Source organism: Grus americana, chromosome 2 (assembly GCF_028858705.1).
Source record: "Grus americana isolate bGruAme1 chromosome 2, bGruAme1.mat, whole genome shotgun sequence".
Classification (NCBI taxonomy): domain Eukaryota; kingdom Metazoa; phylum Chordata; class Aves; order Gruiformes; family Gruidae; genus Grus; species Grus americana.
Window position 1 is genome coordinate 102,930,995 of NC_072853.1, and position 27,690 is coordinate 102,958,684.

The 27,690-nt window shown below is 40.0% G+C and overlaps 1 long non-coding RNA gene across 1 annotated transcript; it reads left to right on the forward strand.

Annotated features, from left to right (window-relative positions):
- The first annotated feature begins 404 nt into the window (after positions 1 to 404).
- LOC129203021 (uncharacterized) lies at positions 405 to 27,690 on the forward strand. Its single transcript, XR_008575898.1, has 3 exons — positions 405 to 532; positions 4,600 to 5,482; positions 27,622 to 27,690. It is a non-coding gene; the product is annotated as an uncharacterized LOC129203021 (long non-coding RNA).

Below are 27,690 nucleotides of genomic sequence, written 5' to 3' on the forward strand. Positions count from 1 at the left end.
TTTAGAGCTGGTTTAAACTCAGAAGACATCATCACGATAACCGAACCTGACCACTTGTGTGAACCAGGCCAGTCAGCTTCTAATGTGAAAGGACACCTGCTTAAGCAAGGAGGTAGGGAGGGAAGGTAATCTTGTCTATCTGTTGAAATTCCTTTTCAAATAAAACTTGCGAACTAAAGCTGATAAGGTTGTTAGAACTAGAGAGGTTAAATTAGGCAACTGAAATACTGCATTTATAGCATCTGAGTTCTTTGACCCCATAACTAAAGGTACATATATTAGGACCAATGAAGTCTTTTATTGAATAGGGATTTGAAATATCTTAGTATTTTAATAGTCTGTGCATTTTTCTTTCCTAAAATGAATCTGACAAAGCTTTGACCTACGTCTTCCCAAAAAGAAGCTCTGAATTTGGTCCTGATAAGTGAAGTAAGACACACATCTCACCTCCTTTTTCAGACTGAGGTCTTTTAGGAGGAGTTATGAGGACAGCCCACCTGTAACAACATAGTAAACATCAGTGGAGTAACGGGTAAGCGGTTAAGTTTTATTTGTGTTCTTAATGTCAAGGATTGCGTTTATTCGATTGCATGGACTTAAGCTGCTAGCCAATGAAGACCATGTCCTGATATTTGAGCTCATAGCCATGCTAATAAGATGCCCAGCTAGTTAAAGGAAAATAGTTTTTATCATGTGGAAGGGTGTTTCACTCTTCAAAACACATTCCTTTGTGACGAGTCAAAGATGTATTTTTCAAAGTGATACAAATGGGATTTGAACTATAATTTTCCTGTTTGAAGCAGCATGGGAAAAACTGAAATGTGAATTAAGGCATGCTGGATGTTTCTGTGTGCACTGATGTTCCTATTCCACATTAAAAATGATTTTTTGGACTTAACTCTGAGTTAACTTCTGTTCATGGACAGACCTTAACATTTGGTAATCAAATAATAATCACATCAGCTAAAAGTTTCAAGACCTAAAACCTAATTTGAAATGTGCAGCAACTATTTTGATACCTGCTGGCTTTTAGTGAGGAATTAATGGAAGTTAAACATGCAAATACACCATAAATTATCTAACTTTTTTTTTTTTTACCTTATGTCTTAATTTTTCCCATTGAATTTAGTAACATGTATGATAGCTGGTAACTTTTAGTCTATTATGCCCCACTTCTTCACCTATAGGAGAACAGCGATTAAGCGGTTCTTAATTTGAATCATAGAAACACGGAATCATAGAATCATAGAATGGTATGGATTGGAAGGGATCTTAAACATCATCTAGTTCCACTCCCCTTCCATGGCAGGGACACCCTCCACTAGATCAGTTTGCTCAATATATGGAGGTGATTAGGGCCTATTTCTGTTGACTTCACTCTAAGTGCACTAGGAAATAATGGCAAGAAATCACATAATCACAGCCTGAGCTGTAAGTCATTGACTGTGAGCGGCCAGGTGAAGGTTTCACACACTCCTGAAACATTGGTCTTTCCCTGCATCTGTCTGCTTGCTCAAGTCTGCTTTAAAGGGCAACTCAATGCCAAAAATAATTAGCATAAAATTACTTCGTTCACTTCCCTCATCTATGAGACACATTTACCAGTCCCGTGAGCAGGCATGTATTGTTATACCTTCTCAGAATTCCTGCTCTTGCAGAGCAAATATTTGAGGCCAACAAGCTTCATTCCAGCTTCTCTTGGGCACCATCAAGCACCATTCCCTAAGCTTTGGCCATGAAGACCTGAGGTATCTCTGTGGTGGGTACAGCCTATAGACCTGTCCCTGTTGGTGTGGAGACAGGGCGTCACTGGGGCCCTACCCTGGACGGAGAGCAGCCAGACCCGTGTCTGCTCTGAGATCCTGGGGCATTGCCTCTGGGTACAGAGACATTGAGGGAATTCTTAGGACCAACCTGTACTGAAGTACCTGCACAAATGACAGCAGGACTTACAAAAGTGCAAACAGGCATTCTGGCTGGCATTGAAACTCAATAGGTGTGGAATCCTATAATGCCACCAGTAGAGTTGCTTTCCAGAAGTGAGTTGCATTCTAAGGTAAGGGGTAGATTTTGTACTGAAAGTGAGACCAGGAATTTCTTATTTTTCCTTTTTACCTTCCAAGACCGCATAGCTTTCAGCTCTGTCGTTCACATGGGTCCAAACTCCCAACAGACAATTGTGGTTGGGAGATAAGATTTTAATCCAGAACTTCTTTCTGTTTCAGGTGAATGCTGCTTTATACAATTCAGAGACAGCAGCATTTCCAGATAAAACACTGAAACACTACATTACTTAAGCAATTAAGAAGTTGCAAAGAAGGACGCTTTTTCCTCTACAGAGGAGAAGGTGGAAGAATGAGACTGCCCTTCAGTTCCTTTAAAATACAGTATGAGGGAAAGAGCTTTCTTTTTCTAGGAACACCTTTCTTTTCCAGCAGATGACAACTCCAAATACAAACACTTGAAAATGCAGGAGGAATATATGGCCTAACATATATGCCGGCCTGGATTCAACAGCCCAGTAATGGCTCTGGGCCACTTATTCTTTCCTGATGTGAAAGCACGGCACTTTAGCTTCTGTGTTTGGCAGCGGGAAGCCCCACAGGCTGGGGAGAGCTATTTTATGTACTGTGCATATGAGGGGGAGCATTATGTTTGGTACAGGGGAGCTGCTGAGGTTTTTATACTCTCATTACTAGAAGACATTTCTGTGTACTTTTCTCTGTGTTTTTATTAATCCATTTCATTTCATGCTGTCTCCCCTCCCACATCTCTAACAGCTGCTCACACAATATCTCACCTACAGTTTGGGAAGACACAGTAGGCAGATCACAGTATATATTGTGTTATACTCCTGGACGTACCATCTGCCTTCTCCTCCTGGACATTTTTGCAACCAACTATTTACAACAACAGAGGGTCTGGCTGCTTAGGGCAGATCCTTTGCAATGAATGTCTTGTAAATAAGTGAAAGCTACAAAGGAACAAGTAGCAGAAACAATCCTGCTTTAGTTAAAATGCTTCTGCATGGTTACCAAATGACTCCCACTTTGAGAAAAAAAAGATTAAATGCGATTCTTGGTGTATTCTCGATGCATCTGGTCTTATGACTTCACCGCACCTCTTCTCCTCCTAAAACTAACTGGGAGAGGTGGGGAGGCATATAGCTGACTGCCACAAGGAACACGGTGACGATGCCATTTATTCTTAGACTTGCTCACAGCCAAATACTCATTCCCTCCTCCCCCCCCCCCCAGCTCTTCCCCCCATCCCCTACCCCCATTGCCATTGACAATAATGAGTCAATAGCAAAGGACTTGAAATGTCCACTAAGTGAGGAAAACAATGCCTGGATTGTCGGTTTTAATAAGAGATCCCTCTGGCTGCTTTGAGACCCTCAAACCAAGTACGTATCTCTATTTGTCCTCGGAGCTTTGCAGAGCAGCTTGGTGATGGCAACCCCATGTAAGGCTCCCTTATGTTCATGGCACCACTCAGTGACCTCCTCTATAGTGTCATCATTCAGAAACTGCCTCCTGCCATTCACGTCTCCTGTTGAGGAAAAAATATCTAGGGGAGCACAGGATCTGCTTACCTAAACATAAATGCAGCTCACCACAAAGCTTTGGAGCAGTAATAACATTGAGAGGTCTGCTTCCTCCCCTTACCTCCTCATGTGTGGTTCCAGTCAAGCAGCATTGAATGACCCAGTGTTTTAATTCCTGACACTGGACTGACTGGTTGTTATATACATAACCTGCACCGGGGGACCCTCTAGTGGGGTCATAGTTTCATTTCTGACTCATACACCCATTTTTCTTTCCCACAGAATTTGGGAAGTGAGTCACAGAGGTGGGTGCCCAGGTTATATTGGGCAAACAATGCCAAAGTACCCACATACGCACTGACCAGAGCTAACACACGAGAGGTGAAAGTCCACCTCAGCTCTCTCCAAACTGTTGATTCATGCAGTGAGCAGACTGGGGGAGGCACTGCTGTTCAGTTAGGGCTTTGTATGAAAGACTTTTAGGAAATACTAGGATTAAAACAGATGAATGCTCCTAACATCTTGCTATGACTCCAGGAGCAAGGAACTGCACATGGAAATGCAATAGCTTTACACTCCTTGAATCATACTGCACAATAACTTAAAAGATCAAGGTCCTAGAATATTGTTCCACACCCCCATCCTTTATGACATCAGACTGCCTGGCTATCCAAGGAACTATAGAATTTTTAATTCCTGCACCAAGAAAATATCAATGAAATCATTATGTCTTTAGCCTGTATGGGAGGTTTTTTTGAAACATTCCCTGTCACCCCATGAAGGCATCAATAGAAGTTAAATTGCTTTATATCAGCTTGGAACCCTTATTTCTGAATTTGCACTACAACAATTGGTTGCTACAATCAATAATTTCCTATAATTCCTTTTGTGAGCAGAACAATAGATAGGAAGTCATTTTTACAGCTGATATTTAGTCAGAGACCAGTTCACAGAAGGAATTACAGCTTTTTATTGTTTGCTGCTGAAGCGTTATAAGATTGTTGCCATTTTTTGTTTTAAGATGGATTGTGGTTGTTTTTGTGAACACTCAGGGTCACAAGTATTCAGCCGATGTCCTGTGACGCCTAGCTAGTGCCATGTATCTGAAGCTGTTTGCTTGCCACTGAAGAAAGATTTATGTCTTCAGCCATGCAAAGTGAAATAGCTGCATTGTGGAGAAGAAGGCAAATGTTTGCTTGTTCAAGTTTGGCTCTTATTCATCTCCCAGCTGACTAAATCCATGAAGATAAACATGGCCTGGCTTCCCTAGTTCAGCAATGACTGCTTATTGTCTTCGAATAAATACTGCAATATTATTGCTCCATACTTTCCTGGACACTGGCAGACTGTGAAAACAAGCTGAAGAGATGCCATAAGTCATAACATATACAGTCCCGTTGTCATTAACCCAGGGTAAAGGAAGAAAGAAGGATTCAGAAGTCAACTTTGTTTTAACCCTTTGAATTGTAATTTTTAAATTTTTTTAAACCTCCTCTAGACATGATTGACGTCTCCTAGGAGCTCCCTATGCTTTCATAGGTTAGGAAGCATTAAGTAGTTGCACTTTCCACTGGCTGAGTCTAATCACATTCCTATAGATGAAGTTGGCTGCCCTGGACACCCAGAGCTGCCCATTTATCTTTTAAAATGCAATCTACACTTTTGTAGATGAGCTCATCTTGGGGAGTGGCAGAAAGAAGAGGACAAGAATAGAGGATGGATTTTAGAAGAAACCAGCACATGATAACACTTGCATTAAGGGCATCATAACAAGCTGCCCTAAAGAGGGCTAGAGAGGGGATTGAAGGAACGTTATATTTAAGAAGCTAATTTGCATGTAGATGAGGAAAAGCCACAATGAAGATTCTGAATTGTCGAAGCCTAACTGGCATTTATAGCCACATGAGAAGAAAAAAACCTGTCCTGCAAACCCTGGTAAGAAAATGTTTTATGTGACTGGCACCTCTTATTCACCATCCTAGACATCAATGCATAGAGCTTTACAGAAGTAAACAAAACTTAATGAGAACTGGTTTTTGGGGAAAAAAAAAAAATCATCATACCAGACAATAGTGTGACCAAGAAAGATAGGTCTGTTTGGAGATCTCATTTTAATAAGCAAGCACTGCATTTGGGGGCAGAAATGAAAACATCTGTCCCAGTGCCATTCCTTTTATTCTGCATTTTGCAATTCACTTACCCACAGACAACTACTGCCAGAAAGTTCAGTTCTAAGCTGTTCGTCTGCTATGATTTTGGTGTTGCAGTTTATTTACTGATATGCTCAAATCACATGACCATGTCAGTGATACACTATGATATATCTTGGTTTTTCTTTGTACAACATGTTGCAATACTGAGGAAGATGACGAGTATTCACCAAATTCTCGTTTACAGTTAGGCCACTTTTCAAGCACGTTACCACTGTCCAAAGATGTATGTGCAAGAGTTAACCCAATAAAAGAGGGTAAATATTAACATCTTATCACTGTCTTGGGTGGTGATTAATGAAAGCTCTGGGTTAAGGGCAACGACAGCTACGTTAACTAAAATAAGCAGAAACAGCTTATGAAGGAAAGAACAACAGTAGCTTTTGAAATCATCTGTATTGTCTTGTAAGTCTCCAAAGAGCCTCATGGGGTTTAGTCTTGGGTTGCTCTTCTCAGTCTTTGCCAACAGCAGTGCCTGAAACATTGGCTTGTCCATCACTGGTTGTTTTCACCAGGAGAGAGCAACACTCATCCCTCTTTCTCCCATTTTTAGGGAAACTGCAATCATATCTCATTTCACCTATAGGTCTGCCTTTGATGAATGTCCGTTTTGTAGGCAATGAGGAACAACTTAATAAGCTGTCCCTGTTTTGCCATGTACTGACTTTTGGTATAAAGGCTTTAAGCTGTGTGATCCTCTATCACAGGTTTTATTTATTGTAATATGAATAACAACTCACAGTGCCTCTTGTTTTAGCATCATCATTTGTATAAGCTCTAGTTCTGACTATTTCTTAACACTTGAGCAGGTGAAATGTTTCAGTGATGTTGTAATTCGGTCATGTTAATGGGAACCTTGACTTGACTATTTTCCACAGGAACATATCTCTGAAGTATTTCTTGAACGTATTTACAGGAATGAAATCTCACTCCAGCCTTTGTTCTCACTTCTTTTTGTCCTCACTTCTTTTTGTCCTGTTTGTTCATTAATAACATTTTATTATGGCATGTGTCTTCTAGTTGAAAAGATAACTTTTGTTTTTCCTCCTTATACATTTCCTTTATTTTTTCTTTTTTCTGTAATTTACTTCATATCTTTAATAATTATTCTGCTCTCCTGCAGTATAAACTCTCTGATCGAGACTTATTCTCTGACATACTTTAATCTGTAAACTAGCCCTGAAATTACAATAATACTAATACTACTAATAATAATTTATACCTGCTTAGCATTTATCCAGAGTGGAAATTATTTCCTCAGTGTGTTTTGATTTTTACTTACTGATATTAACCATGGCTAGGGTTTCTTTTCAAAACCTTTGTTTCAACTTTGGCTACCACTAGCACCCCAAAATTTATATTCTCTTTTTTTGTTCAAGCTAATATTTCTGTCATTTCATCCTGTCCTTGGAGGGTTTCTGTGACTTTTCTTCTTCAGCATGCAAGTATATATGTCTTGTTTCTTTTTAGCAATGTTTTCTCTTCTAAAAATATTTGCAGTATTGTTTTGTCATGTACACATATAACAAATGATGTATCCAAACTTAAGGCACTCCTGTGGCCCTGGCTAGCATCTACATTATGTTTGTAGTTCTTTAATTAGACAATTTCTGCAAGTTTCTTTGGGTTTGCTGACCTCAGTCTGCCTGTCTTGTTTCCTATCCAAAAATTCAAACCCTCTCTAGGTTATGCTCTTTACCTTTGCAAATTCTAGTGAATTTACTGAAGTTCAAGTCAGTGTCTTCTGGCTGCCTTCTCAGTTCTGGGTCCTTGATCTCCAAAAACCGTGCATCTGACTTACCAGTATAAAATATTTCATACATAATTTAGGAATTCTCCAATGAGATTGATATTGTTCAAATGTTTCATTTACCTAAACACACAATAGTGCAATAAGTGTGTAAAAAGTAAACATCTATTTGCTTTGTTAGATGACTTGTTTGCTTTTCCCACACAATTTTTTCTGCTAAACCAGTCTGTGGCTTTGCCCTACTGAAAAAACATTTTCTGTTCATTTTACTTCCATTTAGTAGCTTTACTTTCTCTCATGAAGAGATACAGTTCTTTTCTGAACCTTTTCCAGTTCCTAGTTGCAACTCAGGAGAGTTTCCTGTTTTGGATAAGCTATTTTCTTGGGTCCTCACCTCGTCATCTACAAATCTGCTTGTTATGTATTACTTATTTTTCCCTGGAATGCCATACAGTTTCATTAGACAGTGAATAAGATGTACCATAAACTGTAGTAGCTGTAAGTTGTGGTGGGTCTTTATGTAACAACAGATGGATTAGCAAGCATTGCAAGAAAGATCTGGTGCAGCATGCGTGCGTGTCTCTCTTTAGCAAGTAGTTCATCAGCTTCCTTACCCTCACAAGGCTGTGGCCAGCAGCGTGGCACTTTGGAGGGGACACCAGGGAGTGCCGTGGGGCCCTGGGGGTGCCCCAGCCCTTCCAGCAAGGCTCCTCGCACAGCCCGCCTGCCAGCCCTCAAAGGTCAAAACCCCATAGACAATTGAGTGAGCTGGCTCCAAGGGTATTACCAGGATAACGTATTAGAAAAGTGTTAACAGAGATTAAAAAATAGCCACTAATTTTCAGTGCTTAGTTCAAACACGATAAGACTTAGCTTTATGTGGTGATGCATTTTAAAAGTATATATTTAGCCTTTCATGGGCTCTTCATGGGCTAGCAGTCCCACTGATTTCAGCTGTGGGTGTGCAACTCAGCATTTCTATGTATGGCACGGTATGATACCCTCTAGGATCCCAACCTCACATGTCATACATGAAAAACTTAGTGACCATGGAAATGGCTTGAGTCCTTAGAAACTCCACAAGAGAGGCAGGAAAAAGTCTAAATCTCTGGAGCAGCACTCAGATACCTCTTCCTTCAAGTTCCCTTCCCCACCACCATAAATAAAAGACTGAATTTCTAACCTTAGGTGCACCTAAAGATGGTCACATCTGAAAATCATGTAATGCATCCAAACTTTCCAACTTCTGCAATAAGTTTTGCAGGGATCTAGTTGTTAGTGCCCCCTCTGCCACCCAGTCTGACTTATTCAGGACTGTCCTCTGCTTTGAGTGAGGTGGGGAACCTATGGCAATGTGATGTTCATTTGGGTAATTAAGGACTACTTCATGTAAGGGGGCTAAAATAAAACAGTACGTATCTTTTAAGTACTTTTAACTTTACAATGCTCAGCTTTACAGATAATAATAATGGTCCTTTATAATGCCACTTTTTCTGCAGAATTGAAAAGTGCAATAAATGTCACAATATTCTAAAGTTTTGTGTAATGTGAAAAACATCTTATTTGAGTGTTTCCCAGTTTATTATTTTACGACCACAAGAAACAAAATTTAAAATGTAGATAACTCATGGTATACTCCATTTTAATTTGTAGAGGAACAAACTCCAGTTTTCTCCCATATTCTCAGAATCAAGTAACTGAACATACATTTCATATTGGCTATTTAGATTATTTACCCTGCACCACACTGTTGCCTTCATGGACAATTATTGAGATAGAGTATTCAATGGAAGAGGAAACAGGTCTTTGTGGTTGAACTTAATGGGAAAATGGACTTAAGCATTGGACCAGTTTTTTAGTAGGTATAAAGTCGGTGAGGCTTCACCTGTTTATACCAGCTATGATCTCTGAGCTACTGTCAAACATTTAAAAAGCCTGTCTGATAATTGTAATGGTATCTAAAAACACTTTTGATGTCTTATGGAAGAAGTACATTTGTTGGAGAAGAAAAGAATTTTACTACTATTCACGGGTGTAGAAGGCATGTGAAGGATTGGGCAGTACCTTAAGAAATGCTGGCCTGGGAGCTATTAAACAGTACAGATCCACACAAGCCCATTTATATACATTTCCCCATACCATGGGGTCCCAGCCATAAACTGAGTTATTTAGTGAATACTGACATTATTTAAGAGAATTACAAATGTTTAAATTGCCATGGAATTAAGATTGCATATCCTGTGCCTTATTTCTCCTTTTGTGACATTATTGATAATACTTCCTCACCTAAGAGAGGTCTTAAGGGGAACAACGGCACAAGTTTCTCCTGAGGCAACAGGAGCCACACCACTACTCAAGCCACCAGCTTAGCGTTGGTCCAAGGGGACAGCCTGCTCTGCTGGAATCAAACCCTGGCTTAGGCACTCTGATGGACCTACAACTGTAGGTGGGTGACGGAGCACGATCACACAGAAAGTCTACATCAGTTTAGATCCCAGATGAACGCCTCCACCTCCAGTGAAGATGCATGTGTTGAGATTCACATATATTTTCTAAAACATTACCCCCAGGAAATAAAACCAAGTAAATGAGTCTCTGTTCATTCAGAAGACTACATGACACAGTACAGTTCAGATACAGCACATAAAAATGCCATCCAATTATGCTGATGAAGCCACGTCTCAAAGAAGTGTAGCTGTATAAAAACATTCCTTTCCGTCGTGAATTTATATTCTGACAATAGCATGAATATCAATGGGTAATTTACACCTTTATAAGGGTGATAAAGGAGAAAAATGTAGATGTAAAAGGTTTTGTTTGTTTAAAGCATCAGAAATATTCTATTGTATGACACTACCTCCTGTCTTTTTGCCATGTAAGTTGTAATCATTTACATGGTGCTTCCATACTAAAAGAAGCAGCATAATCTCACCCTCCCACAATGACCTGTTTGATTACATCTCACACTAACGACTGCTCCTGTCATGCTCTCTCCTCATGCAGCGAGGAGAGATAGCAGGAGAAAATGGGTATGCCCTGGGACTAAAGGACGTGGATTCAGCCTTGACTCTGCTTCGTATCTGCCATTCAGTCTTCTCTCTCTCTGTGCCTCTGTTCCCACAACCATCTGTAAACTCTTTGGGGAGAAGATATTGTCTCTTTCTGGGTTTCTTGGTGTTTTCCAATGCTAGAGCAATGCTATTCCAGTCTTAGGGCAGGTATCTATCCCTTACTATAATACAATTTTTGTTGGTGTCACGCGAGAGCTGAGTCAGACATCATTTGAAAAGCAACCCTGGCCTAAATCTTCAGATTCGGTATCTCTTGCTTTCTCTCTGTACTTGAAAAGGCTTTTGTAGCCCTTGTTCTTCAAATTACCTTTTATTGTCAATGTTGTAAAAAGGTCCGACACTGGGAGCCTAAAAGCTTGCTAAGCCATTAAGCCACATGGTACCCTGAACCTAATTGAAACCTCTGAGTGCTATGATGAATAATAATGTGAAGATTAAATATCATAATAATTCAGTAAGTAGAAATAATTTAATAATAGGGTAGCTGATGCAAAAAATCAATCACACCTGTGCAAAAAAAATTTATAGTCTCTTAAATAGGAAGACATTTTGCATTTTGATTTTACATTTTTAAAGGCAGAAAAACTGTTTCTGTGTAAAAAAAAAAATATTTGGCTGAATTATTCTAAACTATTACATTGCCATCTTTCTCTGCCAAATACTTCATTGTTTATGACCGGTACTAATCAAGATCAGCCTTGTCAAATTCTTGGGAAAATAGACAGATCTCAGCTCCTGTGTAAAAATTTCTACAGTAAAAGTGAATTCAGCACAAGGAAAGAAATTATTTAAAGCTCATTGGGAAAACAGGAAGTCTCTTGTTTCCTATGCCTGTCCTGAACACCGTTTGGCCTGCAAGTCACTGAAGAAATGTGACTTTCTAAAGTCAAGTCAATCTCTGGAAAAAGACCTGTTTCAGTGGTATGTTGCATCGAATATGCATGTATCATCCTACTCCTTCTGAGTCTGTTCAAGTAACAAACTCTTCATGTACAATTGAGCATATTCCACTTGCAGAAACAAATTATCTTTGTTTCATATTTGATCTAAATCCTTTGAAGCCTGTAAACTTTGCTTGCTGTTCTAAAAGAAAATGCACTCTTCTCCATCACAGCTATCTTGTCTAGCGATGTGTTTGTCCAAATACTTTGCCAATGCCTTATGCGATACGGGAGCATACACGTGAGCAGTGTCTTTATTAGCCGGGCTAAGCTGAGCGTGCGTGTGTTTATCCAGCTTGTGGGAATTCCTGCCCGAGGAGGAACCATCATAACAGTCAGAGGCACATCCATAGCCTGGGAAAGAAATTTCATCTCTCACATGCTTTTCACTTCGATTTCATCAATACATTTGACATTGGGAAATGAAGTTTATTGAACTTCTGTATTCATCCTTTGAAAAGCTCCTCCCAGTGTCAAAGCAATAACTCAAATGGAGACAATTTCAAAAGGTCCCTCACCAGAAATGCAATTGTTCTTGAAAGGTGAAAAATCCTAATCTACTTTACTGGAGTGCTCAGCAGATCTTTTTTATCTTCTCTTTTTTAATCTGCAAGATTAAAATAACAAAAAGAAAAGAAAGTAACTAGTCTTTTCAGAGAAGGCAAAGGATCAAATGTTCTTGATTATACTCCTGATCTTACAGATAGTGCCTTTTTTCTGTGGAAGGAGGAATGGAGTAGGCTATGAAGTCAAGTTTACATTTCTTTGTGTTGCTACAAAGACAAAGCTCCCATTTCTCCCATAAGTTACATCCATGTAAGCCTCACTTACTTGAAGGAAGTGAATATTGACTTAGTGAAGTAAAGAAAGATTTTATTTTTCCAAAGCTGTGGGAACTTGCAAGGTGTTTACAGAAAGCAACCTTATAAACATTAGTCAAAGGCAGCATCTGATAACACAATTTTTGGATAGGTAATGCTTTACAGCATGTAACACAAGTGGTTCCGAGGGAATTTGAAGTTGTGCAGTCTGTCATATGTGTGCAAGAAAGGGTTAAAAATATCAGATAAAATTCTTCCTTGGCCACAGCTTCACACACACCTACACACAGAGGAACAAATCATGACTTACATATGTAAGACGGTGAAAAGCCTGATCTACAAGACCACTTTCAACTATTGACTGAGAGCAGGATTATAAACATATGGTGCTAGATGAACATAATATCTGTATACATACGTAACTATGGGAGATCTATATTTAAAACTTCCCATCTTCATCATGCACAGCAAAAATTGGGGAAAGGTTGTAGTTACCATTCCACTGTAGACACTTTCTTGAGACAGAAACTTAGCATGGCAAAGCCTTATCTTGGGACTTCATTAAGACTCAAGCAGCCGCATCCTCCAGCTGCTTCATTTTATGCCAATACAACACAGGCAAGTGTCGTGGTTCATAGTCAGTTCCCAGGTACGCACCTTCCAGCGGGAACGTGGCTGACCGTGAGCGCCAGGCTGGGAACAGAGGGATCGTCCCAATGAGAGCAAGGACCTCCAGCCATGCCAACACTGCACTTGGCAAGGCCAGCAATCAAAGGGAGAGACACGGTTGCTGCTTGTAGGATGCTGGCATGGCATGCCAGAACAAGGCATGGGTTTTGGCTCATGTCAAACAATTTAATCTCAGAGCATTCTGATAGCGTGGATCAGGGACACATAAAGCCTCCAAAAAGCTTGTGGAATTAAAAATATTTCCATAGCTGTATCTTGACTGTTGCTGTGATTTGTAACTGTGAAAGTGTCTCCTCTACAGAAAGCATCTTGCATGGAGAGCGTCTCCCTTGTCCCCCTGTCATGAGCCCATGGGGTCAGCTGATGTTCTAACCTCTTTGGACATAAGAGTTACAATATGTGCTGTGCTGGAAGTAACCTCCCACTCTGTTGTCCATACCAAGCTGCCATGGGCAACATTGTAAAGCAAAAATGATCTTTCCACTCTGGCTCTGAAGTTTCCTATCTTCTCTTGGTTGATGCAATATCTTTGACTATATTTCAATGTGCGATTTTATTTTTTTTATTTAATAACTATTGTGTTCCCTTTATGATTATGGGGTAATGAGTAATATTTCAGTCATTTATATTCTAAAAGCTGTGCATTATTGAAACAAATGCATTCTGCTCTATAAACTCCCTTTTTAGGCTTTCATTTGGTCAGATTCACAAAAGCTTAATGTCAGATTATTATTTCTGGCATTCAGTCATCAGCAAATAACATTTTACCTTAAGATGTGATTCTCAGATACTAAACACCAGAAATAATCGATCATCATGACATTCCTTTGTGAATTTCAACTTTCATTTTTGTTCTTTTAGCAACAGATTTAGTCAGTTCCTCATACCAATTGCTGTGTTTCCTTTAAACACTGCTGCTTTTGCTATTATGTTCCCCAATAGAAGGTTCACTCTCAATACCTTCTGCTGGACAAAGCCAGTAAATTAGTACCATAAGTGCCACTGTATTTTTCGGATCCCCAAATTTGAGAGTGAGGTCCAGTATTTCCCATGAAAGCCCCATTAGGCCTGGGAGAGTTTAATCTCCTAACTCATTCTCTTTTTTCTTTGTTATTCAGCTTATCAGATATGTCCTTGTCCCACCGCACCTCCCAGAATGTTTCCAGTTAGAGTGTTTGCTACTATAAATTCAGGATGTACTGAACAAGTCAGCATCAGCACAGACAAACTAGCCTCAGTCATATTAATTTAAAAAAAAAAAAATCCAGAAAAAAGAACTGAAAAGGAAAACTAAGTTGAACACAAAACATATATTGAGGAGGTGATTGAAAAATTTTATAAATTCAAAACTTGCAGATGCATGCTTGCATAGAGCTACAACACAAAAGCTGAGCAGCGACTGGAACAGAAGGCTGGGTTTTGCCTACTGCTGTGGTCCGTATATCAGTGCTGGAATTGGACATTAATTAGCACTTTATTTGCTGTTGTGCTCCTTTTCCTACAAATATTTCCTTTGGGGCCATGACAGCCATTTCCTGCCCTTTCATCTTGCTCCCCCCCTTCTCCCTAGTGATTGAACTATTAGCCTCATGTACCTGTGACAGGCTGAATACTAGCTACTTATGGGAGAACCAAAGGGATAAGCACATGCAGGGATAAAGAATATAATGCAACTAAGGGTACTTTTCCCAGACATGGAATAAAATGTATCACCAATAATTAAAACAAAAAAGACAAATAAAAAAATAAACAAAAAGCAAATGCTAATAGCATGCTTCAAAATGTTCAACGTAGGTAAAACTTTCAGCTCAACAATTCTCTCTCAGGCTAAAGCAGCAGAGAACAAGGGTGCTATCAGCTGTTGGGAGAAATATGCAGATACAGGCCAGAAGCCCTGTAGCTAAGGGAGAATTTAACTTGATTTAACATGTGTTTAAGGCTTAAGTACATGCTCAGATCCCAGCAACATTAATCAAAACTAAATCTTTGCTTAAATATATTGCTGATGGAAATACATGGTGGAAGCAAAGGAATGACACAATAATATCAACTAAAGACAAAGTGCTATTATTCCTCAAGGTTTGACTTCCAGCTGGCACGTGTGCTTTTGAAAGCTTTCCTAAACTGTCCTTCCCCCTTCCAATTTGAGCACTCAAATTTGATCTCAAAGGATTGCACCCCCGTTTTCTGCGTACTCTGCTATTGCCATTATTCTTCATTTCATTTCTGATCACCGAGGTACCCGCGAGCAAGTTCTGCAGTCCCTGCCCAGGCAACACTTTTGAAGTCCCCGAGTATTTGGACTGGGCTCATTCTAGCCACCTGGACATGTATTAGTCTCCCAGATAAAAAGAGATTTTTAAAATGCTTAGATATTCCTGCATAATTATTCCCAACTGTTGTTTCATTTTGTCCATGTGTCTCACAACAGATTTTGTAGTTACTTCTGTGTGCAACTCACGTACTGTGTTGCCACAGTTCACGCAAGTAAATCCCAAGATCTCCATCTTAGGGCAATTAACTTATTTAGTCAAACTCAGAAAAATGGAACAAAATGATCGTTCCCAGTTCTGCAGCTTCCCAGTTCAAATCTAAGTAGAACTACTAAAATAGAACAAAATGTGTATTTTGTCTTTGTTCCCGTGTATTCATACACTCTACACAAAAAGCCTTGGAGGAATTTCAAGTAGGTGATTGCTGGTAATCATTTTGTTTAAATGTGCAAGGTTGCACAGGACCTCTGTCTACTAGGAAACAGAATGTTCTCACTCAATTATATTAGCAATCATTATTTCAATAGCGAAAACTTCCACAGTAAATAATACAGACTTTATATCGTATTTAAGAAGAAAAAGTGCGCTCTTTAAAATCACCAGGGACAAAAAACAGTCAGGCTGGCTGTTTGCTCTCAGCAAGTAAAATTAAGCTATGGGGTTTTGGCCATAATGCTGTGGTACCCTATGGAAAAAGTTTAAAAAAGAAAGAAAATTACTATTTTCAGTTAGATACTGATGGGAAAAAATTTAGGATACTCTTTTAACCATGAACCATTAACATGCTCACGTGTAATGCTGTTTTCACATATATGCATAATGACAAAGTATGTATTTTCAGAGGTGGGGTTGTTTTTACTTAGCAAGAGGATTTTTGTCATTGGCATGATGAAATATGCTTTCCAAAGAAACAGCAAGAGCCTGTATGCATTTATGTTACAGAGAATTGTGTAGTCGATCATTGATGATATCACCCCTAAACTCTCTTGAGAGCCCAAATAGGGTTATTTCTAATTAAAGTTGATGTTTAATCTTGTTAAATTCTTTTGTTTCTCTGCAATTTATCTGTAAAATCTTTGCAGCTACAATCTTCTTACTGCTAAGCCTACATAAAGCTGAAACTGAAAATTTCATATGTATCCTGATAAATCATTGACATTTGGGCTTCTAATTTCAAATAAATAAACAAATTAATACAGATACCTATTGTAAGTCACAGTTTCCACTGCTTTTCAGTTATAAATATCACAATCTTATTTTGCTTTTCATTCCTAGTGCCTGAGTGTTGTGAGACAAAAATATAAGCATTAGAAAGGTTATACATTTTGTAATCCTCTTGCACTGCAAGTCTGGTTTTGCTCTGTGTAGGTTATTGTTCTGTTTGACATCTTTGTCATACTCATCATCATGTATATTTTCTCAAATTGTCAAGGGAAAAAAAAGAATCATCTTCAATAATAGCATGCAGTTAATTGCAGTGAGCAGGTATATGCATTATTTTAAGGGACCTAGCAGATTAAATAAATTTGGCAATAAACTCTTTCTATCATGAGCACAATCTCACTGCTCCGCTTTTATTATGCTGACCCTCAGTTTTGAGAGCACAACCTGGTCCCATTCAAAGTATTTGTTTCCTGTAAAAGAGAAAGGGTGGAAACCAGAGCAAAATAAATTAATTCTAGTCAACATCCTGAAGCTTATTTAAAGTTCTTTTATTTTTTTTAATTTTCTGTAAAGTGGATAAACTTTGTGCTGAAAAGAACCTTTTCCAAACTTGCTCAGTTGGCAAATTAAGAAAAGTGTTACTGTCAGTCTTTTAAATTCACAGCCTTGTGAAAAGATCAGGCTCATTTATTTGCTTTTCTTCTGGTGCAGTTCCTAGAAGAACCTCTTCTTACTTGTGCGTCCAGTGGATTTCCAGAGACATAGGATCAGGATTCAAAGCTGATAGAATTCTGTAGGAATAAGTGAAGTGCAGCCCTCCATTCTGGCCAGCAAAGTGCAGCTACATGGGAAGAGGCTGCCACTTGCCTGGGGGGGGGGGAACAGCTTTGGAAGGCTGGTCACAAGAGTGTTTTCTGATGTTACTTTTTAAAAGAATGATTCACAGAAAATAGAACTAGAGTTAGTGTCTGTCTTACTGAGACTTCCAAAGGTAGAGATGTGGTCCAGAATACATAAATACACTCAAGGTGTGCTGAATATAGCAGACTTCATTTTACAGGGACACTTACTACTCTTCCCTTGCACTCCAGGGAAGTATTTAGTGACTGGATGTACTACATCCAGCCCCGTCGGAATATGGTCTCTTGGAATTGCTGCAATATGAATAATAAGTCATAAGAAGTGCCTCGCAACATCTGTTCATTTTCATGCTGTTATACCCATGCGACTACAAAACTTTTGTGGATGCCTGTGCCACCTGATTGTAGAGTCACCAGTGGCTTGGGCAGTGCACGGGACAGATTTGAGAACACAGACTATAATAAAACAGTATGTCACACTGATCTATCTATATGCATGTATTGCTCTGCTTTTTTTGCCTTTGAGGACTAGGTGTGGTTGAAGGTTCCTCCAGAGCATCGAAGGAGTGGAGAAAATTTTGAGAAGCCTATATTTATGTGAAAGACACCGATGTCCTTGTTTAGAGCTAATATTTTAGTAGAAGACCATAAGTGAAATAATCCTGCATGTTTAATTATTTGCTTCAAAATTAACAACAACAAAAAGACATTTTGTAAACCTTAGGGCAGATACTCAGTAGGTATTAATTGCTACGGCTTCACTGATAGCGCTGAAGCAATGTCAATGTAGATTAGCTATAAATGTGCTTCCCTGGCTCAGTTTTAATTCCTCTTGTAGTTTATGAGAGAGATGATGAAGCTGTCAGTTCATTTGAACACACATTACCAATCATATGAACAAAACAGTTTTAGAGGTAGCAGTTATCTGTCATCTAGACACCTTTGAAGTTTTTCTGTAATATTACAGAAATCAAATATAGGTGCAATAAAACAGGAAGAAAGAGGCAATATTAAAATTTTAGATTTGTCCACTATAAGGGGTGCATCTGTGGCATTGAGCATTTGCCATGTCCTCTCCACATTGTAGAAATAGTAGAGGACAAGGATATCCAACCTCTTGTGTCACTATGACCACAAAAGCAACTAAATATTCCCTTTTACCTTTTATTGCTAAGATTCTTAGCTGAGAGCCTGCAGTCATTCTAAAAACAATTGAAAATCAGTGTTACAGAGAGAATACCTTTGTATTTGGAATCAAATACAGCTAGCAGAAAAAAATGGTCAGGAGTGAATATTTACGGGGGGGGGAGGTCATTTTTTTATTAGTATAGCCATTTTTATTTTAGAGGATCTGATTGATGGTAGTTCACAGTGGGAATCCACTCTGAGACTACCCTGTTATGGAAGTGTGCTTTACGTGGACTCCTGTAGTCCTGGCCCATGACCATACTCATCACGAGTGTTGGAGCACACCAAAGCACTCAACCCTTTCCCTTGTGTCTTTGGGTTTTCTTTGCAAGGGAACTAAGATTCATGGAGGGAGAAACATGGCTCCATTGTGTCCCAGCATGGGGTTAGGCGAAGTATATGCAGCAGTAAGGTTAGCAGGGTCACCAGGCAGAGCCTTTGCTCCACAGCGTAGGCTGCATATGTATGTAACTTGATTGTTTAGCACTGTTTATGGCTCAAAAATTAAAATACATATCCATCCTGCCCATATAGAACATGAGCAGAAAGTGATGATTTGCACTAGTGTCAAATGGTGGAGAAGTACAGACAGTGAAGCTTGCTCAGTCCAAATTTCTTTCCATCTTACCTTGCATTGAGGAGGGGAGTTGAGTTTGTACAACACCGCAGAACATGAGCTGTAGGACATCGTAGTATAAATACAGCTTGTTGGGCCCCACCACCCAGGAAAATGCAGCCTCTGCTCTTCTGCAGTAGATACTGTATGCTTTTTCAGCTCAGGAAAACTGTGGATTAAAACCAGCTTCAGTCTTCAACATAGCAGGGTTTTTTGTATATTTCTTTATCTCCTTATCCCAAAAATTTCTTTATTCCAAATCATGCAGTATCCAGCAAGCCTTTGTGGAAGAAGGAGAGAGGCACAGAATTCTGTGTGTGTGAGACAAAGGAGTCTTATTTAATTTTCACCTGACACCTCAGGTACTGTGTAGCCATTTTTAGTGTCAGAAGCAAAAGGAAATGGCTGCCAGCAAAGATGAGAAAAGAATTGCAACCAAATCTTTAGTTTATTACTTATTTATTTGATAAGTTATTTATTTATTTTTATGCAGCACACATTGAATGGCACCTGAGACTGTAACAGGAATGAAAAGGGAATAAAACTTCAGTCACAGAATAGACTGCAGACCTAGAGGGATGCTAAATTAAAGGTTTGAGTAAGTGAATGGATCGTGAATGGTGCCCAGAACAGCATATGTAAAACAAAAGGAGAGGCCTGCAGGAGAAAACCAACCTCTGCCATCAAATGCCCCTCTCTCCACAGCTAGGGACAGCATCAGGAGTACCCAGGGTGACCCAGCAGCTTAGGTCTGAGAAGGACATAAGGGAGGGCAATGCAGTGAGGACCTGGACACCAAATGTCCCCACAGTAAGTACCCTAAATACGAAAGAGAAGAAATGGAAGCAAGTATGAGTTAATGCTCCGTCAAAAAAAGAAACACCACCACAAAATACAAGTGCAGCAACAGAAGCCAGCTGAGAACCAGGGTGATGCCTATAAAAGTATATCCTTATCTGTGTGGATAATTTGCAGAATTGCCAATGTTTCAATGCTTTTAATAGCAACACAAGCCCATAGATTCTGTATGAAGCTGAACATCTCTGCTTAAATGTCAAAATTACCTTGCCCATTCCAGACATAGATTACCCAACAGAGATCATCCATAGCATGTGTTTGCTATGAGTATGGCTCTGAAGTGAATCAGAATTCAAGGGAGTCTTCAGACCTGAAAAACAAATAAATAGAAGAAACAAAAATGTCAGAACATAGGATTTTTCCTGAATCATTTTTCAAGTAAGAATGTACCAGAAAAGGAGGTTCGAATCCAGACAGAAAGGCTGATAAATATGACTGTTGGTCAAGACCCTAATCATTGGTGTTAGACCCTAATCACCCTCTCTTCTCCAAGAAAGGCATACGGTCTACACACATGTTGAGTGAAGTAGCTTTCTGGTGTTTTCCTCTAAATAAAGGAGCAAAGACAGTAAACAGTCTGCACAATGCATGTCAGTTGTGAATCAGGTGAAAGTTGAAATGGGTAGAAAAATTCCAAAGGATGGTGTATTTACACCAGTACCAGTGTCTTGCCATGGGGAAGATTGGTCCTTGCTGGACTCTTGTTATCAATGAAACTTTGAATATTCCTAATAATGAGAAAATATCATGACTGTGAGAAGGAAAACTGAGTGAATTTATCAGATTATTTAGAACAGTTCCCCTATATTCATGTTGCAATGGAGAAAAGTGTCAACTTCTATCCTTCCCAGTTAACAATACAAAAATTGTTGCACTGGAATCAGCTTTATCAAAATGAGTTTATCATCACCAAGCTGACCGACCCTCGTGTCTCTAAGGTGCCAGTCCTGCATAATTCATTGTGACCTATGAAAAGGGGGCAATGGGTACATAGGTGTCAGTTTGTCACTCTTTCTTGAGGGACAGTATTTTTGCAGCACTAACTAACATCAGTGGTGGTTTGATGGGTGTTTAGGCACTCTTTCTGGCCTGCAAAAATCAGCACTTATTGGCCATCACTAGTCTTAACAATCTCAAAAAATAATTTTTTCCGTCCCTCTAGGAATTGAAAAGTTCATCCAGTACAGGGTAACCATTGTTTGATTGACATATAGGAACAAGTTCTCTGTCCTTGACTCCCATGTCATATTAGCTACTTTTCTAAACTGAACCCAAGCAGCAGGGGGTATTCCACATGAGTTACGAGGACTGTGATCACTGTGCACCAAAAAGGCTGACAGGATGCTGGTCAGAAGCCTGGAGTGACATACTTGCTATTGTAATTTTATTTGCAGATTCAGAGATTAGATTAAAATAATCTTCTATGAGGATTAATTGGGAGGAGTAAACACACAGGAAATGCAGTTTTATCTTGTTTTTTCCCTGCTTATCTTAGATAAGTATAAATAATACAAATGAATAAAAAACTAAGAATAAGGATAGGAATAGGAATAAATATGTCATTTAAAATTCAAAAATACACAGACCTATATACATATATATATGTGTGTGTGTGTATTTTTAAATCCACTCGGGGTTCATCTTTTTATCTAAACAACATGTGGAAACACTTTTCAATAAAATGTACTTCACACTGCACAATCCATACAGACCTTACAGTCTATGAAAAAGTACCGTAGAAGAGATCAGTGAAATGCGCTGCCGTACTGTGCATGGGCACGTTGTCTGCTTTCTAATCCACAAAGCCAGTTCCTTCCCAAGCCTGTGGGAAGGCTGGAGCCTTCAGCCGGCGCTGGTCTGGCGACGGGGAGGACCAGCCACTGCGGCCCTGATGGCGCTTGGCACCTCTTTGCGTTCAGCCCTATGCTTCCTGGCCTCCCTCCCTCCCTCCTTCCCTCCCCCGCCACTCAAGCCCTTATTTTTGGGTTGCAGGAGGTTGCGTTTCACCGGGCGCTCATGCTACCTCGCCACTGCTGGGGAGAACAAACGGCATCCCAGCCTGTAAAACTGTACTTCCTAGCAACATGTTTGAAACTACAGCTGCCTGATATGGCTAATGAATTTTACAATCAAAAGCTAAAGTGAATTAGCTGTAGCAGATGTTTTTACTCTGGGAACTACCAGACCTTTCTGGCCGCTCATTTATCCTTCAAGAGGATAAAACTCTGCACTTCTATTATGTGTTGTCATTGGAGCATTGCACAACTTTATCAAACTTTTTATTCTGGAAACTGAATTAATTTTCTGCAAGGGTTTTTTTGTGTGGCTCTTTAATCACATTTACTGGGGAACATGTGTACTGTAAAGTTGGAGAGCCGATTATGGCTTCTAGAAAGGCCACTTTCAAAAGGAAGCTGCCCTCGCTCCTGAGGCCTCCATTTGAAGGTCCTCGGGTTTTGTGAAGAGGAAAAAATTAATTACTATTTTAATAACGAAGCCAAGCCTGCTGAAAATCCTCTTAGAGAGTAGCTGGATGATGTAATGGCTAGCGGGAGGGATATTGAAAACAGTGACCACACAGCCTGCCCTTCACTCTCCTATTCACTCCCTGTAAGATGATACGGGCTGCTGGGTCACACATGAGGGAATTGAAAGCATAGCACTGCTGGCTTGGGGAGCGGGGGCTCAGAGGCAACACAGCAATGGGAGGGCATCTGAAAATTAACATCTGCCGTCACCTGCCCCGAGAGATAACCCTGGAGCCATGGCTGGGGGTACACTTGTGCCCCCGACCCTGCCCCTCCGTACAGACCCCACCACTCGCCGGCGGCACCGATGGAGCAGGGGCCCAGGGGCCAGTGGCTGGTGGTCTTAGGGAGCCAGCCGGCCAAAGGGTGCGCAAAACCAGCGCTCGGGTGCTGCATCGACCCTGCTGTGTAAAAAGGCACGATGTTTTGTTGCTTTACTGAAATTAAGTAATTCAGAGGTACCCCTGCTGCACCTGGGGCTTTTTTGCCTGCAGGATTCTTGACTCCTGACCCATGGGTTGCCGCAGAGACCCCCATCTCCCTCCGGCCCCCTCGCGCACAATGCTGACTGCCATCAGGGGTGCGAAAAGAGCTGCAAAGGGATCTCGTGTACCTGGCTTCCCTAAAATGGGAGCTCCAAGTTGAATGTGGGATCACACTGGAAAAATCTAACATGCCTCCCAGCCCAGAGGGAGAGACCACAGCAAGAACAGCAGGGATGCTGAGGGAAGCAGCAGTTCACCCGACTGAGAGCTCCTTAGGGGCTTTCAAAACCTCAGAGAGCATGAGCAAGGAACCGAAGCAAGGAAAACCCCAAACATGGCCGTCTCTTGGCTGCCATTCAGCTGCAGCAGGTTTGCTGGCCTACTGTTATCTCATCCTAAGACTTTCTTTTTACAAACCTTAACAAAAATGTGATCAAAAAAAAAAAAAGCAGCACAGTGCAAATGACTGACAGGTAATGGATCAGATCAGAAAAGCAGTTAAGAAAGAAATAAGTAATACAATAATTAGAAAATGAGACTATATTCTTTTTTTTTCAACTTACATATTTCCCTCCTCCCTAAAATTAGCTTTGATATCAGAAAGATTAAAAGATTATAAGGCACTGATGTGAACCTCTCCATTAGGATTATAAATTCTGTGACAGAGCAATTCCTTTGATATGGTTTTTTTATGAATTGCAAAGAAAAGCAGGTGTATAAAAATAAAACCCACATAAAATATAAATTATCATTGTGCAAGTTAATGCCAGCCGTAGGCTACAATAACTTGCATATTTTCTGTTTCTAAAAATCTTTCCGGGTTTTTTTAAAAGCAGCATAATTGCTTGCTAATATATAAAAGCTATGCTCTTGTAGGAAGCAGAATAGGTTTTGGCCACAGAAGAAACTTGGGAACTTCTGCAACATTTCAGTTCTGATTCTCCTCCTCAACTTTTCATGCCTTTCCTTTCTGATGGGGTGAAATACAACACTATGTGGATGGCAGTGTACCACCTACAACTTCAAATGATTAGGAACTTGTGTGGTGCCCGTCCTTTGCAGAGAACTGCATTTAATGCTGCATGTATAATTCCACTGGTTACAGTGAAAAAAGAGGCCTAAAGGTGAGTTATTCAGAGAGACCACAAACCAAACTGCAAAAAATTGCCAGCTGGCACAACCTGCTGCCAGACTTCACCGGCAGAGGAGACAAGGGCAAAAGGAAGAGTGATAGAGAGGGGGTTGCCCATATAGGTCCAAGAGGAGATTCCAAAGGTGCATGTGACACCTGTGTCATCTGCTGTTCTGTCACCCTCTCATCCCATGGGTCCTCTTGTTCACCCGGGTGGCAGCAGCTTTTGGAGTGCGGGGGTACCTTCTAGCACCCTTGGCATTGCTGTCTTGCCTGGGCTGCCATGCTGTCTGCTCCCAAGCTCAGACAACCTCACTGCCCGTGCAGTGTCCAGCTGGGTCTTTGCTTGTCCCTTGGGGGTTCTCAGAGCCACCAGTGTGTTCATCTCAGCTCTTAGGAGAGGTTTCCTCTCCTCCTTCCTCAAGCAGGAGTCACCACACTTTTGGCTGGACTTTTCTTTCCTGATTTACTCCAGTGCTAGTTCCTCATCCACCTGAAATTTTGCTCACCCTGCAAGGCAGAAATCTTTCCTTTCAGTCTGCTGGTTCCAGGCAGTCCTAGTAAGCGTACAGTGCTGCATGCACTCTCCCCTGTATGGGCACAGGCCCCCACCTGGGCATGGCTCTGGGCCAAGGAGAAGTGGAAAAAGTATAATTGAAATTGTCTTTTGGGGGCTAAATCTATTTTTACTTCGAGGCAAATATTTTGCAAGTGTTCCTGAGGTTGACCGAATTGCTTTGGCAAGCAGGAAGCTGAAGGTGTCATTCAGGTGTTTCATAGGAGAAAAGTTTGAAATGGAAAAATAGCAAAGTACTTGTCTGCAAATGCTTCAGCTGGAAATATTTTTGATGCTATTAAAAAAAAAATTTAAAACTGAAAACAAAGCAAAATTTCCTGTTTTGTGTGAAACACCATATTTTCCATAATACAATGTTTTCTTTGGAGATCAAAAAGCGGTGCATCAGAACTCATCCATTTACATCTGTGTTAGAGAAAAAAAATATGATGCACACATAAGAATGACATTTCATGAATTTTGTACTTGTAATTGGGGGAAAAACAGAAAATGCCCTACATTTTAAAGAAATGGAAAGAAGAATGATTTTAACAACCGCAGCACAGAAATCTAACTTCTTTCTTCCTTGCACAATAACAGCACAATAATGGAATATTAGAACAAATACTAAGCAATAAAATCATTAAACATGTAAAAGAAGATGAACCGCGCGTTGTAAACAGCTTAATTTTATAAAGACCAACATTCATCAGACAAACTTAATTCACCATTTGCTTGATTTACTACTTGTGGGTGAGGAGTGATTTTATTCTCGTTTTATTATGTGGAGAATATATGTACGTAATTATGAAGTTAGAAGACGTGTCTGGGTGTTTACTTTATGAAACATAGCATCTGGCACAAATCTCATCAGGATTAAGTGGAGGTGCAGGAAAATAAGTCCCCCATACCTTCCCCCCACCCCCACCCCCCCCATTAAAATAAAGAGAGTTTGATGTGTTTCACAGGTCATGCTGAAGAAAAAGGAATTGCCCTGATCAGGACTGGTAGATTTGGTAGAGAAGGCAAGTGGTTAGAATTTAATGAAAAGAGACATGATGTAGGGGAGAAAGAGGGCTAACCTGTATTTATCTACCAGTGTAGGGACTAAAATGAAAACTATGAAAATGATTGCAATAATGGAGCTAAACAGAGTATTCAGATGAATGTTACCTCTTTTAGTACTCACAAATAGAAACACAAACTTTAAGGTGAAACAATTGAACTAATCCCAGAATTAGTTGCAATAAGTGTATTCTTATTGAAAGCTGAAGGGATTGATACAGTGGTAAATGAAAGGTTTTCTCTCACAAACAGGTCATCTAGGTACAGCGGCACTTTAATTCCCTCTAGATGGTCAACACATTTTGGTGCTATCCCAGCTCTTCTCTGAGGAAGACGTGAATCATTTAGGGCCCAGCATCACCTCACACTGGAGGCAAGCTGGACACAGAACATGCTGAGAAAAGCTGAAATAGTTAATATCCTTCGCTCAAAAGAAGAGTTGCAACGCCGAACGAGGAGCTCCAGTAGCAATGAAGGCATCCTTACTGCAGTACGTAGGTTCAGGCTGCCAAGCAGTGGGTCACAAGAGAACATCCCTTAATCCTTACCAAAACAATCACCACAGGACATGCTGCAACGCTGAAGAGGTTTAAACCCCTTGATTTTGCACCCCAAAGTACTTGGTATGGTTTTGGGCCAATGCCCAAAGCATTGTGTGAGAAACTCTCTGAAGGGGATGAGCCTCAGCTCTTGTGTCCTTGCCAGTGCCCAACCAGGCACTGTTCCTCTCCCCAGTCAGAGGAACACATGCTGCAAGGAGAACGAGAGAGGAAAGCAGTTCAGGAATGAAGCTGGCCTCTAAAAGAGATAAGATTATTTATCTGGCAAAAGGCATAGAGGCAATCACTAGCCAGAACTTAAAGTAATTCAGTATTTGCAGCTGTGAGCAGGGTGTCTCACCGCATCCACAGTGACAGCAAGAAGGGGAGACACTCATCTAACTTAACATATGGTTCTTTTTCTTCTATGAATTAACTGGAAGAGTAAGCTTCAGGGGTTTATTTTCAGTCACAGATGTGTAGCTTTTAGAAAATGTAAAAGGGAAATCTGTGTGACCCTTTCCTTGTGATAAGCTAGAGTATCATACAATGCTGCATACTTTACCAATTCACTTACAAAATTATATTTGGAAGTGCGAAGGCCTCAAATAATAACTTCCCTTCTTTTGTGTTGGAGCAGCCATGCAATAGTAATTTAATTTGCTCTTGAGAAAGATCATATGAACATTTATTCTGCCCGTGTAGTTCATTTTACAAAGCAAAACACAGATGAAAGAGCACAACCCTGATAGACTGAATCTTCTCTGATGAAGAGAGAAAGGGTTTTTTAAATCAGCGATCCCAAGCACTGATCACTGTTATCAAACGCATTGTCGACTGAACTATATTATATATAGGTAAAAGAAATGGCTGTCTATCTGTAATAAAAAACATGCTCATAACTAAAATCTAGGCCATTCTTTTGCATTAAATCGACTTCCTTCAGTTAGCATGTATGAGGAAAACCATTTAAAAGACAGTAAGAAATTAAACCTTTTTAGTATCCTTACCAAATGTTTATCCTACAAAATGCTAATATTTTTGGAAAACAAAATATGATGCTGTATACTATGAAAAATTTTGAAATCAAGAAGTTTCACCAAAGCTACAAGGTGTGTTTTACAACCTCCAGCCTTTCAGAGTAGGTGACATGTGGATGTTTTTCAGAACAAACTATATATACTGCTTTGGCAGTAGTATTGGTTTCTTTATGCCTTGAGAATTTCCATGCTGTTGCATACATAGATTTAAAAAAATAAATAAAGCAAAAAAAATCATAGTTATGAAATAAGCTAGTTTTATATTTAGCTGCTGGTTTTCTCCTCAGAGTACAGTGGAGGTTTGATGCTTTGATGGTTGTTGAACAGCAACAAATATCAACTCATCTGGATCTCGA